This window comes from Adelges cooleyi, unplaced genomic scaffold, assembly GCF_023614345.1.
Source record: "Adelges cooleyi isolate 19-005CV unplaced genomic scaffold, UGA_ACOO_1.1 ACOO_flye_CR_arks_rails_tigmint_CR_PRNA_376, whole genome shotgun sequence".
In the NCBI taxonomy this organism is placed as follows: domain Eukaryota; kingdom Metazoa; phylum Arthropoda; class Insecta; order Hemiptera; family Adelgidae; genus Adelges; species Adelges cooleyi.
In genome coordinates, this window is record NW_026096053.1 from 10,634,075 (window position 1) to 10,654,942 (window position 20,868).

Genomic DNA, 20,868 nt, shown 5'->3' on the forward strand with positions numbered 1-20,868 from the left:
AACTGAACGATACAGATTGTTCAGTTTAGCGTTTGAACAGTAAAATTAATACGGCGGAAAAAAACATTTACAAAAAACAAAAAAAACAGTAGCCCGGCTAATAATGGTTTTAATACTTTAGTAAGTGGTCTGTGAACTGGATATTCGAGTTTTATCATCAGCTATTTCCTAGCACCGTCAAAACATTATCATTTGAACGTTGTGAAAACGGTATAAGATAGTGGCTTAGTTATATTCATTCGCAAAACACTAAAATATCTTGTTTCCGTTTGCCTAACGTGTATAAATTGTGTAATTAGCAGCCATACAGCAACCGCCCGAGGGCTTTAAGTTTGAAACTGTAATCGTACAGTGTTAACGATACGTTATGAAAACAGACTTATGTCTAATAGTTATAAGCAAAATATGCAAACAACTTGACGTTCACCTGTAACTCATACAACTGAAAACTGTATAGTATTATATTTCACGCAGACCATGTGAAAGGAGGCGATAGTCGTAGATAAATGACAGAACTTGACACGTGGTTCTGGAGTTTGATCATTTCACGTTCCAGGACGGAATTTTAAAACAATCAATTGCTTTGTCTACGCCTACTTGGATTTTCTCGAATCGAGCACTGGTCGGTGGACGATGTGATACAATGTGCGTTTCGACCGTGCCGCTATGTTTGTACAACAACAACAGGTTTAGGTGTGCTGTCCCTCTAATGTGATTACACTGTTGTGTAATTGTCTAAAGTAGTTGTAAATTTAAACAAGAGCATTCGTCTCCTTCCGATATGGAAGCAATCTCCATTTATAATACTGTCAAAAATACTTGTTTCGCTACCTCCGTTTCTCGCCGGTTCTTAATTAGTCCATTTCCAACCCCGCACGCAGTGCCCATCCGAGGGTGTATCGCCCCCCCCCCCCCAGTACGCTGGTCTGCTCAGTGCACACCACCTCCCCAGCCCCATTAGACCCAGTGCCCTCGAAAAGTCACTGCCAGTTAGTTTTCATCGCCCCTTTACTTTTTTCCCTCCCTTGCACCGTTTGAAAATTAACAAACAAACCGCACCCTCGTCTGTCCGTCACTTGTTTGTAGTTGAGGCAAAAAAAAATCGTTCCAATAATTATATAATATTACCGTTGCATCATTAGACACGTTTCGAGGCATTAATAGAGCTCGGTGGTTAAGCGGCACGGATTTTACCGGATGATTCGCCGGCTTTCTTCAACCGACCACGTGTCTGAAAATTGTCTTCATTTTATAGTAATTCGAATTGGGATACTTCGAATAAAGTATTAGAGTCATTGCATTCGAGTTGTATATTGTTCTTACAATTAAACGAGTATACTATACGAACCTGGTACAACAACTGGTTTGAACCTTTTTTTTTAAACAATTACCAAAAGACATACATTTTTTAAACACTTTCTCGCAGTTGTTTCAGATTATTTCCACAAAAGTAAAGTACTAAAAATAAAATATATTAAAATACATATAAATAAACCATTGGGCATCTTATTTTTTAGCTCCTCTTTCACATTTCAATGTTATTCAACAACTTTTAATAACTAGGGATATATATATATATATATATTATTTCGTGTGGTTTATAAATAAAGTTTGGTCAATAGTATCTGTGTGTGTGTAATTAACGTTTATTTATCGAAGAGGGTTTTGTTTTCCGTTAAAACTGTCGTTGCAAGTACTTTATTAGGACGTATGGAAAATGATATACGGTCATATTCACACCTATTCGGTAACATGATTATGATGTAGCGATTCCGGGGTCGGTGTATCCCTTAAGGTCGTCACGGGAAGGTTCTCATTTAAAAATTAAATACTCGGTCACGCTGTCACGTTCTAAGTGCTTATCCGATGCGGCGATAATATTAATTTAAATAAGCTCCAGTCAGCAGTGTTCTAGGCCGCATTTTCTTATTCAATCGATTTTCAGCCTAATATTATGATATCGAGAACAATCGTGTCGATGTCTATAGCGTTTTAATAATGTCTTAAGATTTACTTACTTCTCTCTTAAGCCACGTTGTCAATACAGTATTTAACTAGCCGATTTGTCTGTATGCGGAATTGCATGTTTGTTGAGGCTTAACAATACTCAGCGAAACTGGTTGAATGATCGCTTAATTTACTGCACGGCCGCAGATATGTGTGTGGGTTCAACGTTTGAATTAATTATTCATTAGGCGCGCGGCAATGGCTAATTACTGTAGGACATTTATCATGTTTGATTGGATCTAATCGTGGCATTACAGGCGCATCGCTAATATAGTACACCCTGAGCCGTCGTCGTTGACTTAATTGTCTGACAGATAAAATAAGAAATTTTACACGAGCGGTCTCCTGCATAATGCATAATGGTTAAATGTCATCGCTGTCCGTTAAATCATATTATTACCATTATCATTGTAATCTACTCGATGATAACCGTCAATCAAAACATGATACAAATAATAATGTTGTGTAACTTGATTGTCGTTTTGAAAATAATAAAATGTAGGCAACTTGTAGTAGAGCACACGTTGTACCAGCCGTAGAGAACACACGCTGTACGCTATATTTCAAGCGTTAGCCACAATAGTTACTTTTTTTTAGTAATTGTAGTGTATTAACCAAATAATATTATTTCTATATTCATGTTTTCCACGAATAAACCTATTCTGAAACCACACAAATCCTGAAGCTTTCCGTCTTAATTTCCTCTTGCCTTATGTTTGTTGGCCGCTCTTAAATGATAAATATATAAGAATTGCTCCCTTATTGTTGCAGAACATTATCATTGCTTTTTTCATATCCACCACTGGTCCAGCCTTTTCGTTATTGTATTTTTCTCAAAGCCTATTGCTTGAAAGTATTTTTCTGCGGCCTGCGAAATTCCAAAGTCTTTTCAACATTGACTGTCCCCGCGATTTCCTAATCCTTATTTCTCAATTATTAAAGCACTACCGCCATAAAAAAAATATATATATCTAATATTGTCCGATTTTCGACAGTTTCGAGTATAGGATACCTAATAAAGTTCAAAATGAAATTATCAACGCTGTCATTCCCGCATGGACATATTATATTTTCTGCAACTCGAATAAAATATTCGCAGCACATTTTCGTGAACACACCTGTGGCGTAATATGTAAGTAAAAAAAAAATTGATGAACACATTGTGTGTTTCAAACGGAAGGCCAGCGTGGAATTATGTATCTACTCCAATTTTACAAGGAAAGACCAAATACATTATTTAACGACATCAAAAATAAATTGAGCACACACAGGAGCACGTATGTATATCTGTCGCGGGTCCTAAAATTCAATCTATTTGAAGTAAAAAAAAAAAAACTCTTTGGCGGAGCTCATATATTTTTCACCGGTAAAAGAATGACGAGTCATCTTGAATTTTGTATGAAAATCTCGAATCAAAAAAAAAAAAAACATTTGAAAACCTACTTGTTCGCCGGGCTCGACACTTAAACGCCATTTCTCGACAATCTGTTTTAAAACGTATTGTCACTCACCCAATGCCTGTCTGCATTGTTTCTTCATTCAGTCATTACAATAGTCTCAAGAACGAACGAGATCAACGTCAGTCCGGAAACACTTGTGTATTAATCGCATTGACGCTTTCTACCGAAAAGGATGTCGAGGTAAATATTCAAAAGCAAGAATTGGTTTTCTAATATATAGGGTGATCCATTTGACGTAGCATGACTCATTATTCGGATAATAATTAAAATGTTGTTGTTTATCTTGTTGAAAACATTTTTAATTATAACATTGTACAATGTTATAAAATTAGTATACATACCAAAACATATTATATACTATTTTCCACAGTTTAGGCACGAATATATTTAAGTAACTTTTCCAAATTGAGAATAATGTGTTGAAAATTCTAAATGGTCGATAAACAGTTTTGAAAAATTACTTTTAAAGTTAATAAATATTAATATTTAGAACGGGAGGGGGAGTGTGGTTACTGAGGAATGCGCACAGATAAAAACAATACTACTTAATAACTTTGAAAACGATTATTCAAAACTTGCTATCGACCGGTGGAAAAGAAAAACTGCGAAATTGAAATTATTTCCAAAGAAGAATAAGTGTCTGGTGTTTCTCTTGTATTAAAATACCGAAATACCTACAGAATACACGGTACCGAAGTCAAACAACACTGTTTATACCTGTGGGCGTTAAAAGAACATAAACGAGAAAAATCCTGTTTATAAAATGTATATCAGAATAAATAAACGAAATTGTGCCCGAGACGCTTTAAAAAATGACACATTATATATTATACAGTATACATACTTATCTGAGCTTGCGGAATTTAATAAGATTTGCAACAAGAATTTCTAATTTAAATAATATATTTACAAGAAACATAGCGTTGCTTATAAATCGTATATTTTTTTTTTTTTGGAAAAACAACAATCATAATATATAATGTTATTAAATAATTTAACATATTATCTACAAAAACGAATATGCTCGAGCATAACATCATTTAAAAAATAGCCATAATCATATATTGGACACGTTTTTTCATCCACAATGAACATACAAATATATTATATAGTATAGATTTATCAAGAATATATATATACATACATATTATGCAATTCAACGAAGAATCGGGTTTTCAAATTATATTTTCTTATAAGTATTAATTATTTGTAATAGCAACTGCTCATATTGTTAATATGTCCGACAAAAAAACCACCGTGCCTTAATAACATGAAAGTTTTTCTTTTTTGGATTTCTGACTTTACATACCTGTTGAAATAAATGTTCAAAGTACTTTTAATTAATAAAATACAAATAACGTAACAAAACAATTCAAATTGAACAGTATTAACAAAAAAAAAACTTTTCTTGTTGCCTTAAAAAAATGAAATGCTTATACATTTTGATGTTTACATATTTCAATCTCTCTAAAATATACATAAAAAAACATAATCAGTTCAAAGTATTTGGTAAACTTCAAAAAGGGTAAGCTTGTGAAACAACAGCATTTGCACACAACGTCTCTTATGCATTATAATTTGTATAATAATATTATGTGGATAATCAAACCGACCGTGACAGTAAAAACAACTCGGTACAATTTTTATCTTACTATGAATTCACTACTGTTTACCCAGCTGTTTGAGGAATAATTATCATAATATATGCGGAAATACGTACCGTGTGTATAGCTTCTATATTACACGTATTATACGTGTAATATAATATTGTAATACTATTTTCAAGAAATTTTAGAGAAAATTTTGAAGTGGTTATTAATAGAATGTATTTTAAGTCACGCCAAGAGCTTTTCAGTTTGGTTGCTTGATATTTTCCCGTTGGGAATGCTTGAAAATAATATTAACTCTGTGACGATTACACTGCGTTTAAAAGCGTCTAAGCTGTAATTCGTTCAAGTAGCCAATAACGGCGTTTTAATTATCTGCGTTAACATCTCTTTTACGTGTAGTTAAACACTCGTGACAAGTGTTTAGGTAACTGGAAAATACTATTTACAGACCTTTGATATCGCTCGATTGTTCCAGCTGATGTAGTATAGTCAAATTTGTTCATGATTCTAAATGGAAATAAACATATGTTTTGGAAGTCTTCCAATCAAACCTGTTGTCTGCTATTTCGGTTGTCATAAAAACAATGTTATTGTGTTTCGGTTCCACGTTGGTTCTAAAATAAATGTCTACAGAGAGTCACAGATTTTATTATGGCGAACTGCACGGCAGACAGATTGCTAAAGCGACAAAGGGTCTCTTTTAGGTATAAGTGTTACAGTAACAATAACCAAAAGGTTATAAAATATTGTGTATAAAAAAATATAAAATACTTTAATAATCGAATAAAAACGATATAACATATTTTATTTTCTATAAGTTATAAAAACATAATTGGATATTGTTGTATACATTTCATTTTAAGTATCACCTAGTGTGATAAATACATTTTTTGGGCAATTGAATAAATTTAAGTAATACATTTGCCTATATATAGTTAATAGCCTTTTTTGTACTCTATTCGCAATGAGAACGCACGAGGCGGCAACCTAAAAACCGTTTTGATGTTAAAAATCTCTGTTAATAATTTAAGCGTTGTGGTACATACTCGACGGCAATATTAAGTGTTTCATTTTTGTCTACGGACGAACGACGCGCGTTAATCATTATTATTTCAATGCTCGTGCTGCAAAGTTCGCGTGCGCCTTATATGTATAATAATCCGTGTGTTTCCTTCTCGAGAGAAACTTATATTATAATAAACTCCGGGTAGCCCGCACGAACTGCCGAAATTAAAGTAGATAGGTAATGCTCGAGGCCAGGAATACAATTTTTTTTTTTTTTAACATTTATTATTAAAATCCCTCGCTCGTGTTCGGATCTGAAACGCACTAGATATATATATATATATAGCGAACGGTCGTGTGAAATTCATGCAAACCGGATCTCGCGGTGAGCCGGATGCTTTGTTTTGGAGTTTTGTGCTTTCCATACACGACGCATTTTAACCGGTCGAAATGAACTCGGTTTAGATGATGAACTCGGTCTCGCGGAAAACTTTAATAACCTATGCCGCCGTGTCCGTTTGAATTATTGAACGAACCGCGATTTTTGCCGTTGTAGGAACTCGCATATGAGTGGGCATGTTACAAAACAATTATTAGCGAGGGAAAACACCATAACCAGGTTTCCATTCGGAAGTCGAGCACGGTTAGGTTCTCGACGCGGTTCCATGTTTCTTTTTTTTTACCGTTGTCAATACGCCTCTTAACGACGACGACTTCAATAATAATAATATCATAAAAATATACACAGTCTGAACACACATTATACCGGTACACAGCGAAACTGGTGAACCGACACACAGTATAATATGCACTTATGCGTCGTCGACGATGGCGGCAGCAGTGACGGGTGAAAAATCCATACAAACGACCACGAAGATCAGCAGGGTCATTTGAACCGCATTAGCAGACGTCCGAATCAAAATACGATTTCCTGGATGTTCGACAACAATACGAAAATAGAAAAAAACATCCAGCCCGAGCCCGCAATATCTTCCAGACATGTATATAAATATATATATATAACATTATTATCGCCCCTGTATGTTTAGCGCGGCGGGTTTATATGGTATATTATATGTATACACATACTATACTTATACCGTCGAGTCTAGGGAATTCGCGTTATTCAAATTGACGCAATTTTAAGTATTCAGTAAAGAGTTTTCCCGTGTCTCTCTCTCTCTCTCTCTCGTGTACACAATTGCATGTTTATTGTATGCATACCATTATCCGGCATACTAGCGCAGTTACTAAATACCGACATAATAATAATTAATGTTACAAATGAATCGATAAAACAGATAAGTCGATACGTTCAAATGTTTCGAGTGTCGCGAAAGAACGGTTGACGTAAGAAAGAATAAGTGAACCGTAGAAACAAAACGTGAACGAATCGTTCGGAAAGAGGCTTTAGTGTTTTATGTGACGACATAAGTCGCTTAGAAGTGACCCTGTGGGTTGAGATGATGGAAAATCGTTTAAGATGAGCGGACATGTTATTATTATATATATAAAAAAAAAAATTGGGACAACGAAACAGCGAAAGTAACTGGTCTATGTTGAACTTTAATGCAGTTTGTTATAATGGTAGGATTCTTAAAACAGCATAACATAATCCAAACTAATCATTTGTGTTACACTCTATGTGGAATGTCATACAACGTTTAATTGAATGACTACAACACGGTATCATTGAATTTGCCGTACATTATTAGTTCGACACTTATACACGATTTACGCATGTAAAAAAAAAAAATTGAAATAAACCCAAATGTATCACATTGCCGTTTATACGAATAATATAAATGTTAACTGACAAAGAGTCGCTCCCCGGGGACTGTTCGAGGCCTACCCATAAAGAGTAAACGAATACATTGTAACAACACCTGAGCACTTATATCTAAACATATCCAATAATCTTTTGTCAATAGATAAAAATATTTCCCGTTAGCTATAGTCTATGGTGTGGTACCTCGATGGACAGTACCTACAACGTGTAAACCAAAATATTATCGGTATCCTTAAAAATAACTATTTTTAGTAGGCTTTTGAGCTTATATTGTACTAAAGTATTCGGAAAAAATGGTATATGCTATCCGGTTTAAATGGGTTTTCTGTACACGGCACTAGTTACCTAAATGACATTTAGACCGTTCACTATACATAACATACCTACCCACTGGTTCTAGTACTACGAACAGAATATAAAAAAAAGCCTCCTTGTGTAATTATAATTATTGTTATTGGCGAATAAATTTATTTCCTCAACCCACAGTTAAAGTTTTCTTGAACAATTTCTCTTATTACATAATACAATTTATTGTGTACTCGTTATAGCGCGTTGCGAAAAGTATAAAATAATTTTGAACTGACTTTAAACCCTGAGATTCAACACACAATTTAAAGAAAGAAGGATTCATAATAAAAAACATTTTCTTAAGATGGAAACCATTGTTTTTTTTTATATTCATGATGTATTTGTATTGACTTTCGGTCAAAACTTATCTCCAAAATTACTGAAATAAAATACGGAAAGCTTGCAAATCTATACTAATCGTTATTTTTAACGTATAATTGTGTGCATTCTTAATCTCTAATTTCTGAAAATAAATTGGAAAGATACATTGTAGTTGAAAATTGCATAGTAATATTCACTTAGTATTATAATTATATTCATCTAAGGATGTAACCATTGACCATGGACTCTACCATTAATAGATTGAACAATCAAAATAACGTATTTAAAGTTTAATCTAGAGGATTTCATTAGTTACCGAGTACAAAAGTCGCAAACCTTTACGTTATTAAAATACCAAGAGACGAAAACAAACACAATATTACAATGCCTATAATTGGAATTCAAATTAAAAATTATACAACAAAGAGAACGTAACTTTGTTCTGTAAAACATAGGCTTCCGGAAGTACTGTTATTAAAATGATTTCATCAGTTTACGTTTTTAGTTTATACAAACAAAAACAAGTATACTATTGTTAAAAAAAAAAAATACAATTTCAAAATGAACGTTTAGAGTTCTTGCAGCTAATCAAGATCTATCTGTCTTGTGCCAATTGTTTTCGAAAACGTGTTAAGTTTGAATCCTAATCACTGCTCGGGTTTCCGTTTAATTGAATTATTTTTATCGTTTGCGGCTAATGCACATGCATAGGAAGCGACGGGTTAGTATTTCCATTGAATTGCCGGGTTCGCATAAGTCAAACAACGGCAAAGTTCTCGAACAAAGAACTGGTAAAATCCAATAGCTTTGGGCGTGTAGGTATAAGTTCACAAACGTCTATACATCATATTAATTCCCGCCCGAAAGTGGCGATTAGTTATTGGTTTAAAAACCCACACATTGATCCAAGTACAATAAAGGGAAAATGATGAATCCACCGGTTTTCAACGAAGCCCACATGGTCAATAAAACTGGGTTTAAATGGGCGGATGTATAAATATAACATAATATATTATAAGGTATAGGATATTAAATAAATGCATATCTAAACTCTAAATAACGTTCTAGGTTCAGTTGTTTTTCTCTTAAACCGTCCTTTCTTATGAAAGATATTTATTGTTCCGCTTTTCAAATTTATCGTCCCCCTGAGATGTTTTTGCAGAAAATATTTTTGCATGCCAGCAGCAAGCACACGGTAAAAAATTTAAATAGAACAAAAAGCATGTATTAAATGTCACTTATTTGATCATTTTTAATGCAACCCTTATAAATGGCGTTCGTACATAACACATATTATTATAATATATGTACTCTTACACCGTTTGGCTGCTGTAGTCAAATATTTTTTTTTTTTTGAACCTATATGAAAGTAAAATTTTATATAGTATAATGGATTTCGCCAGGCGTCCATTTGGGTTTACCGATAATTTAACCGGATTTCCAGTTGGTAATTACTAGTCATTGTGTCTGGGTTGTAAGTATCATTAAATTTCAAGTTATGTTTTTTTAAATATTTTTATTGTTCAAAACCCTGGTTAAATTGATGGTCATTCACACATTTATTGGTCCTTTGAAACCGGATATGTTGAACGATACATTTAAAAAATTATCTATTTAAAATAATAAAAATATGGTGAACACTAACAGCTGTTTAACACCGGTTTTCGTCCTCTCGACGTCTCTCCACTATTACCGGTCTTCAGTTGCTTCATTGAATTCTTATTTTTTGTATTTTCAATATTCTTATCTTCTACATTCAGCCACTTTTTTTGTGACTCACCTTGTGGTGTCTTCTCTCTTGATTTCCAGTGTATCACTAGACTAGTAATACACAGACTAGACTAGTTGTCTCTACCATTGTATTTTTGTTCTCTTTTGGCGCTAAATAATAATTTTTTCTCATCTGTACTATTGAACATCTTTCATCGTGTATCTATAACTATACACAATTTCACTTTTGTATCTTTAAAATAAGCTAAACCTCGAGATATTTGTAAATCTATTTAAATGTTTTTCAATGTAAATCCTTTTTAATAAAGTTCTGAATATACAACAATATCAATGTGTAAACGTTGGTGAATTCAATCATTGAAAATAAAAATCGTCATTACTTATTTAAACTATTGTTGCTCCCTGAAACCATGGTAATGATACTTTTGATGATCATTTATATTTTAGTTTTTATCCAATTTTTAAATTAATTTAACCTTAAACCTACAGTGGAATAATACCGTATTGTATTTTTTGTATAATATAATATAGTTTGAATTTTTTATTAGTACCTTTTATGCTATACGATCTAGTACAAATATTTCAGAACAGTTTTAATACGATTATTGGTTTTTATTTACAATAAAAGCGCATAATTAATACGCGCCATTTTGTAAAATATTTAGTCAGCTTCAAAGGGATCAATTAACCATTAGCGAGAAACCGTATTAGTGAATGGATGGTTGCCATTTTAAACTTTTTTTTAATTTTAACAGAAATCATTTTTTTTATTATAATATATATATATATATATATATATATATATATTATAATAAAAAAATGATTTATATATATATATATATATATATATATATATATATAACTCAATCGCTTTCAAACCAACATCATATTTAATGCATTCCATCTCTCTCAAGTTAATATTGGTTAATATTGGTGACTGGAGACTAAAAAAATATAAGAAAAAAATCTCCGATCTACGGAGCAACTTTCTTAAAACCTTACTATAGAAAAATAAAATTACAAAAAAAAAGTTTTCCTTTTTTGAATTTTCATATTTTTCATCGCAACAATTAACATTAAATTTTTAAGTAATTCAGTAAGACGTGATTTTCTTAAAACGCCCACTGCGGTTATAAGAAAGTAGAAACTTTCATCTACAATTACCAATATAATAATTTACAACGTTCAAATGAATTATAATATAATAATAGAAATATTAAAATAGCTCATGTAGAAAATGCAATTATTTACTTAAATAATAAATAATTTATTTTTATAAGCAATGATTTAAGCAAACAATTTGTTGACACACCATAAATTCTATTATTGCGTTTAAAACAAAATGAACCATACTTTGTCATTGAATTTGTCCAATATTTTTCGCTAAATAATCGAATACTTATAATTTTCTTTTGTTGATAAAATATAAATTGGCAAAAAAAAATTATTAAGTATATAATATAATGCAGCTGTTTCGGACAAAAAAACAAATCTTAGTAGATTTCTCTAGTCTAACAGCGTTTACTTAATGCTACAACGCTGTAATTTACAATTCGTTATAAATTTCGTTTTGTTTATCTATAAAAAAAATATCCTAATAAAATACAAAAAACAAACGGATTATTATACAATATGATAATTTTGTAGCAATAAATATTAATAATAATATTTTGTAATCGAAAGAAAAGCCGATAAATTAACTTAAATGAAATAAAATAATTGTAACTAAACGTTAGATAAAACAATTAATAAAGTTTAAGCGATATAATAATGTATAGTGTTGATTAGGGTGGCACATAAAAAATCTACCAAAATACCATAATATAATTTGTTTAGTAGAGTACTTTCAAAACTACTTTTCGTTCAACGCACTATGAGAATTTTGGCCCAAAAATTTCAAAATCTTTATAGTGGTTTCAGCGACCGGTTACTCTTTTTTTGTTTAAATCCAAATTTTTCACAGAGCACTAAATTTATGGTGAATACTTAATTATTTATCTAGTGAGGGCTTACATTAAAAAATATAGAAAGCTATTTTATTTCACACCACTGCACCCTATTGTTGGTGTACGCCATGTTGTCTCGGTTTGTCGGTATCGCTTTATTTGTGAAATAATAGATTGGATAACAAAAGCGGACACTGGCATTTGCAGTTTTGCTCTGCTTGGTGATGGGTATTTTAGACTCAATAGCAACGGCAACGGCGTTGGTGGCAAAAGCGCGAGGTAGAACAGAAGCAAACGTGGCGAGAAACTAATCGAGGACGTGACAAGCAATTATTGTCATCTCGTTACAGCGTTTTCCGGTGCAGTTTCTTCTTCAATTTCTCACTTTTAGCAGTCATTACTTTTTAGAAGCATTTTGTCCGTGTTTACAAAATTAATTTTGATGGGCTTGTATTTATATCAGTCACAGTGTCGATAAGCGGAAGCGGTCGCCATAGCGTGGAGTCTTGTTAATGTTTTGTTTTCATACTTTGCCACGGCCGACAGCAACGCGCTTATTTATCGGTTGGTGAGTGGTAATGGCCAACGTTTTTTCACCCAGTGCAGAGTATCGTGGAAAAAAAAAAAAAAAGAAGAAAGTTTACACTAGAACCGAGACGTACTTAATCTACAGTGGGTCGACCGTCCCTGTCATTAGCAGACCTTATGAACCCATCAATGGCCGAATGGGATTATCGGCATAGCTCTCCAATATCTCTCCGCCGAGCCTTTCGGTACATTAAATTGTGTACTCTAATTTATATACTAACACTGGAGCAAAGTTGTTATGAACTTATGTTTTATCAATTTATATCGATGATACGTCGATTAAAGTGTTTCGCACACATATGGTATTATATTTAATAACATATTATTCTATTGACGACATCAATAAATTGCCATTTTAAAAATGGAATTATATGAACGTGTTGCCCACCATTTGCTTACTCGCCTGTAGACTGTATTAATTCAAGTTTATATTTGACACACGAACAACTTAACTTAACAGCTAGACAAAAAAATTTACTATTATTAATCAGTAAAATGGTTGTGTTAGCCAGAAGGCTTAAAATCAAATAAACAGTTTTAACACTATATCAATATTAGACACACAGAATAATAGTTTATTTATATAAAGGCAAAGAGCTAAATTAAATGTTAGCTAATCGTTAATCATAGTTAAGACTGAGTCATAATTTAAATCTTCTTAAAATTAATTGGCGAGTACATGTATGGATATATCAAATAAATAAATTATAGTATTATGCTTATTTTTCTTAAATAAACAATAAAACAGAAACAAATTATAAAATGTATTTAATTAATAGGATTACATCCACGTCTTATGTATGTTTCACCTGAGTGTAACAGTAAACATTTCATATATTTTTGCAATAAATAAAAGAAATCATGAAACATAGCTATTGATAATTTTCAGCGTTAGCGAAATAAATAGTTTTTAGTACTTTTCAATGAACGAAATACGACCAATTACTAAACACGTATATACGAATATCCAATGATATAATTTGTACTCGATATTTTTTTATTGTGTGGATTGCTTAAAAATATAAGAAAATGGAGCTTAAAAAATAAAACCGTTAAGGGTCACTTAAATTTCTGGTTTAAATTTCACAACAGTTTATAGTTTGTTTAAGTACTTTAAAAATAAGTTACCAATTGGTAAGCAAAGGATGTTTGAGTTTAAATTGCACAGTATTTTTTTTTTTAAGACGTTCGTCTAATGACATTTTGACACACAATAAATGTCGATCCTTGGCAAAAACGTAACTTTATAAATTGCTCTGTCTTTTCTTCTACAACATTTTTTTTTTTTAATTGCGGTGTTGAAAATGAGTTTTTTATTATTATTATAACTTACGCTTTATTCAATCACAATTCTTTCTTAGTTTAGAAATTTAAATGTTAACAAGTTACAGTGAACAAGTAATTATTTAAAAATTACAATTATGGACTGATCGATAAGATAGTTTAGGTTAATTAGGTTCTGTTACACTACCCTGGTTTTAACAGACACATCAAACATATTGTTAATTTTTTCCCCTGTAAGCTATGCATCAAATTTTCTCGATATCAAATTGTACGTTTAACATCTGGAACAGCAAAGACGACCAGACGGATCGTAGTATGTAGGTTCTGTACGACAAACATGTACTAATTTTATAAATTCGCATCAAAGTATTGTACATATTTGGTAATATTATAGTCTCTGAAAAATATTCTGTTTTTTTTTTTTTGAGTGAAAATATCGACGATTTTACCATTTTTTTTCAAATAGTAACTTAACTGAATAATTTTAATGCCAGTACTGTCGGGTCAGTAGCTACCGCCGGGACAAACTACCGTGTATTGTAGCATTGTTCGTATACTGTAATATGATTATACTGTATTGATGCGATGGCGGGCGGTTTACTTATGGTTCGGCGATCCGCTCGCTTCATTAACAAAATAAATACCGCACATTGTAATCTGCCTAACAATCCATTGTTGCAGGTTCATCGGTGTTCAGAAAAATCTATATTATGCGTTTCCTGTGTACCTACTTGCGTCTGTCGTACCTGTGCTTTCATATACTCGGTTATTGTGCACACGTCGGTTCCGGAATACATTTTTTTAATTAATAAACTCACATTCGCCAATTTAAACAGTGTATGCACAGCACTGTCGTTCCGCCGGTACACTAGGAGCGACGCGGCGGTGTGCTATGGTGTGGAATATATTATTATTATTATTATGATGATGATGGGTACAGATAATCCCCGGGGACCGACAGGAGTGAGGTGCGTAGGTATAAGTTGGGAAAAAAATCCTTCGGGAACCGCGTAGTGGATTCCACAGACGAGCTGGCGTCATAACGATGGCTGTATTGCTGAGGCGATTTTCTTAAAACGGTATTTTCGCGTAGAAAACATTTTTTCTAAACGGACCCGTTAAACGACCGTGTGTATGTAATGTCCGACGCGGAGTACTTGATTTTGAAAATATTGTTCTAACCCGATACTGAAGCGACAGAACCACTACCACCGTATAGCACAGCATCTGTGCCGGCTCAACCGACGGCGAAACTGTTATTGTTTACAAACAATTATTATTGTCATTGCCGCTTATGAATTATTATTTTCACGGCTATACATCCATTAGGCCCCTCGCACTGTACGCCGACGACAGGGAAAAAAAGCAAACACCGCAAAATAGCCGAATTGCAATTATTATTATTATTGTTGTTATTTCGCGTGACAGCTCTGCGCGGTATACACAATAATAGTATTATAATTTTCACAATACCCACGGTAACGCGGTAATACTAATATAATATAATGTTATTATCTTTTACACCGGCCCGGTGTATGAAATCGGTTCGAACGACACGTGGAACAACATTCAATCGCTTTCCAACTACGTAGGTACATCATAATATGATCATTGATCGTTTTGAAATAACTAAAAACATTACACACGTTTTACACACCGACTAATAGCCTTTATTATTGCATACTCGACCCTATAGGATATAATATTACAAAGTGCACATGCAGTGTCATAATAATAATATGACCGTTGCCAGTTTCACGTGGAAACGTGAGACAGATCATAGGCTACCCGTAGTAGGCACATTACGTTACTGTAACACCGCCCTAATTCAATCTCGAAATGATCATTTCATATTCCAGAGTGCTCTGTACACACAGCCGGATGCAAAATAGAGAACAAACATTGTACTCGATTGTGTACATGGCAAGTGGCAACCGATTGTCAGTCCTATTGAAAATGCCAAACCATTACCACCTTTTCAAAACTTTAATTTTGACGCTCTTCCACCGAATCTCAATATAACAGCATTCTTTGTACAACAGAATGAGCATTCTTAAAAAAATAAATTTATATTTTATGATCAAAATACAGTTCATGATACGTTTGACGTTTTGTACAAAACTCTTTGGAATAGTATCCTAATAATAATAATTATTTAAAAAATATTGTTTAAGTTATTTATTTAAAATAAAAATTGGTTATAGCTGATTAAGATAACCGAGTTAACAATGAATAAAGAATAAAAAACTTTCTCGTTTTTGAGTCAACACTTTTCAATTTATTTATAACATATAAATAGCTATTCGTTAGGAGTGCTGATTGCCGCTATCAATTCTGCAGCTGTTCAAATAATATAATGGTTCGCCACGTTGATGATCGGTAAAATCCACTTTTATTAAACTTAAAAGAAAGTTCATAAATAATTCTATAAGGAATGACAAAATTAATGATATTAATGGTAGTTTATTAAAATTAGTTTACACTTTGTATTATTTTATTTCTTCGTATACACATTTTGTTAGAATATCTGTCGCTATATCATTTGTAAGCAAAGCTACTTTAAATCCTAAAAGTTTTTTATCATCCGAAAACACTCACAGTATCAAACTTAAATTACTTACATTTTTTTAAATAAAAAATTATATTTAAGTTCATTACTCATGTGATAAAACAATAGTTTATCACATGAGTAATATAGCACTTTTCCGTGTATTGTTTTATTTTTGCCGTTTTCGAAAGAACAAATATTTATATTTCATTTAAAGTTTAATATAAAATTCGATAAACAGCGATATTACAAAGTATATAGTAATAAGCATTTAATAAAACAGATGATATGATAAAATCACTCACTAGAGATGCTTAAAGTTCGTATCAATGTAAAGCATCTAAACGGAACCTCTTAGCTTAATAAAAGAAAACATAATCTCAGATAAACGGTTTGATAATTATTTATGAATATATAATGGACAGTATTATGTATTTTTGTAGCTAATGGCTCTCATTTATTTGCAAAGCACTAACACATAATTCAGAAAATTCTAGAGTACTTAAAAATGTATATTTATTTTATAAAATAAAATGTGTTTATTCTAAAAATGCTTTAGTACAGTATTTTATAGCGTGATTTAAGCTTAGAGGCTAAAAAAGAGTTAAGAATAAATTAAAACGCAAGATATTTATTTCTGATAAATTCATTAAAAAAAAAAAAAACAAAGCAAACTACTATAAAAAAAAAACTCGTACTCATCATTATTATTTTTTAATTCGTTAAACAGAAGTATAAGTAATGTGTGTAGTATTTTAATGCCGCTAGTAGTTTTCCGAAGCTATTCGATCATTATAATATGATAAACAAAAAACTGATTGTCTATTAAAAGATGTTTGTGGCTACGTTATACTTTGTATGTTTATTAATTTCATAGAAATGTAACGAAGACTTTATGTAATTTATGTAAAATAAACGGTTTACTTTGATCAAAATAATTGTATTTGTTTTAGATCAATGCTGCCCATATTTTACTTCATAATAAATAATCACTTGCATGGCATTTAGATTTAAAATAATTTTAATCAAAAAATATTATATCTTAAGTCTTGCACCATTGATCATAAAAAAAGGTTAATATTATGTAGGAAGATTTTTACTTTTTGGGCGTTGGATGTTTTATTCAAAAGAACCGTCTCATGCATGCATAATGGTATATAAATGCCATTAGGGATTTTTGCATTATGATTAGGCAAATTTCCTAGAGTATATTTTTATTATATTGTGTTTTATAATAATTGCGTATACTTAATATTATTTTATTCTAATTTTATGTTAAAAATCTAGTGACAAAATAAAAATCCAAGAAACATGGTTCGAGTTTTTTTAAATATTCCCATGCAAAATCAGTGTTTTTTTCTGTTTAGGCACTTATATTTTTCATTTTGACCCTCAAGCTTTCCGAAACTTATTGTATTATAGGGGTTCAGTTTTCGTCGAGCATGTCGGATACGTACCATTTATACAACTACATCGAATATATTATATTGGACACTTTAAATTATTTTAACACAATTTAAATAGCACATTTTTGTAAAAAACAATATCTTGTCAACTTTGCATCGAAGCTAAAAGTGTACTTACAAGTCTTTCAGTTATCAAAAAGATAAAACGGTATTTCGCAGTCTCTGAGTACATCAGCAGTACTATAAACGTAAAACTCGCCTGTCAGACGTTATCTAACAATGTTGTACAAACTACAAGGGAGAACATAATAGTTATGTCCTTTGTAGGCTTATAATTTCGGTTTGTAACGAAGGGAAAGCTCAGTTCACTCAGGGTGTACACACAACTGCGGGGAACACAACTTTCAAAGCGAACCTTTCATGAGCCCCGAAGCGGCATAAAATACGTCAGTTTTTCAAAATATCAACAACAAGGATAATAATACCCGTAGTAAACTGTTAACCGAACAACAAGGAAGACTTTGGCGAAAACAACAATTAATGGAATTGAATTTTTACTATAATAAGCCACCGGGAATGCGGTTATTTATTGCCGGAAACATGATAGATTTCATCGACTCTGGCGTGGGCACGTCAGGTTTATCTTCTGGTGTCCGAGTAAATTATTAAAAGCTCGGATTATTTATCGCGTGGCGCAGGACTGTTGGCGGTTAAGTCCAATGTGGCCTGGGCAGGGAATGGTAGGGGAGGCGCTGGAATTTGGACCGTTAAGTTGATGAATGCGGTGTGTAGTAGCGCGAGCTTCGCACATTGCCGGCAGTACCCGGTACGGTAAGTAGGAAGTGGAGCGAGAACCATAAAGATTTGCTTTCTTTTAGCTTTTACCGCCGACTTGCGGTATAACTGCTCTTTTCCGGCCTTGGGGGGCCGATTAAACAGCTACACTAAAATTATCGCTAATCCTTTTTGCTCGCGCCAATAACGTTCAAACGGCACCGGAATACAACCTGGATAATGTTTTTAATTTCATTACCTGGCGAACACCGACACCATTTAGTTGGTACCTACTTACAAAATAACGACCAAGATTAAATCCATAGTAAAAATAACGACTAACTCATAGTTGCTTCCAATCTCCAAGATTAAGTGACAATTATATTGTGACATTCTATACATATGTGAGTAACTACACAAGACTTACGGAACCTATAGCAGATACTCGAGCATAATAAAATCTATGCTTATGAAGAACAAATAAATATAAACTGTTAGTTATAAAACATTTTTTTTTTTAACAAGTGAGATGTAGGTAATATATAGTTATATAGTTATATTGTTTATAATGCCTAGATCATAGACGATTACTTTTATTATTAGTTAGGTTTTTGCGTCTTACATGCCGGCAGTCATCGTACAACTATAATATGATATTATGATTACGATTGATTAAGACATTTGTTCTAGTATAATTTATACTGTTAATTCACGAATTCAGATCAATTAAATTTGTCTTTCGTTTGTAGTCCAAAGGTCTGGTATTATGTCATACATTGTATATTATATAGTGTATAATATTTTGTCACACATAAAGTAACATATACGTCACCGACCTAAACAGATAATTTGTTAATTTCTTTCACTCTGTTAATTGTTGTTATAATAAAACCAAGCCTCCTATTGTCAACGACCCCACTGACCTCATCCTAATGATTAACGCACTTATACTATATTGATTTTTCTCTCGCCTGTTTCCCTCGCCTATTAAATAATATAATAATACAAGTATCATGGCATATTCCGCCGAGTGTTGGTTGTACATAATATATATTTCTGCTAAGTTTTAAAACATATTTTCTTTTTGATCATTTAAAGAATTGTAGTTAACATATTTTCCTATAATATTTTCGATAGCTAATACTCAACGCTTTAAAATCAGCGGAATTACACTAAGCTGAATCTTTTATAATGATACGTTAGAACAGTTTGTGTGTATTATTTGCGATATTCAGCTAAAATCTTTCTCTACGGTTATCTGAAGTCTTTTATGGCTTCCGTTGATTTGTTATTTCCGGGACTTATCGCATGAGATCTTGTTTCCTAAATGTTCCCATCTCTCTGCTGTTCTTTTAGTTTCGCATGTACTTCACTTATTCTGATCACATAATATTATATCAGAATCGTTCGATTTTTCCGATTTCGCTCAACATTCAATTTATTCCCAAATGCTCAAATTCCCAAATTCCCAACATACTTTTTTAATAGAACAATAGTGTTCTTGTATTTGTTGTGCATCTTCTACTTTATCTTGATACCTACGTTATAATAATATGACACGCTTGATGGAGTTTCCTTTGCCGTCGGTCGGTCCTAACGAACGCCAGTAATTGCGTTGCCAGGCCGTTGGCGTTTTCGGAAATATGACACCCTAAAACTAATAACGCGGTGCAAGATTGCAGTTCATAACGGAGCAACACGTTTGGCTAAGTATAATGGAAACGATGTAATATCCAAAGCGATTTTGCCAACGTGTCGCGCCGGCTCAGCCGTGATAACTGATTTAATTCGTTTGGCTGAACTGTTCTCCGTGTGATTGTGCACTAATCAATTATCGTTGATAACTATTATGCACAATGAGGTCCACATGGTTGTTATTTACATAATTGGTAATTATTAACGCATGCAAACCGACAACGCGGTTTGTGGTAAAGCCTTGTTGACGTTTGTCGCTTGTTAAAAAAAACTACCTTACATGTAACGGTGACATAGCTAGTTTGGATCACTTATTTTGCTGCTTTATATATTATTATTATAGTGTACCGCGACAT

General features: G+C 32.5%; 1 protein-coding gene across 1 annotated transcript in view; it reads left to right on the plus strand.

Moving 5' to 3' along the window:
* LOC126840869 (dopamine D2-like receptor) overlaps nucleotides 1-20,868 on the plus strand; it is a 158,601-nt gene that overhangs the window by 5,373 nt on the left and 132,360 nt on the right. The gene's annotated exons all lie outside the window — the stretch shown is intronic.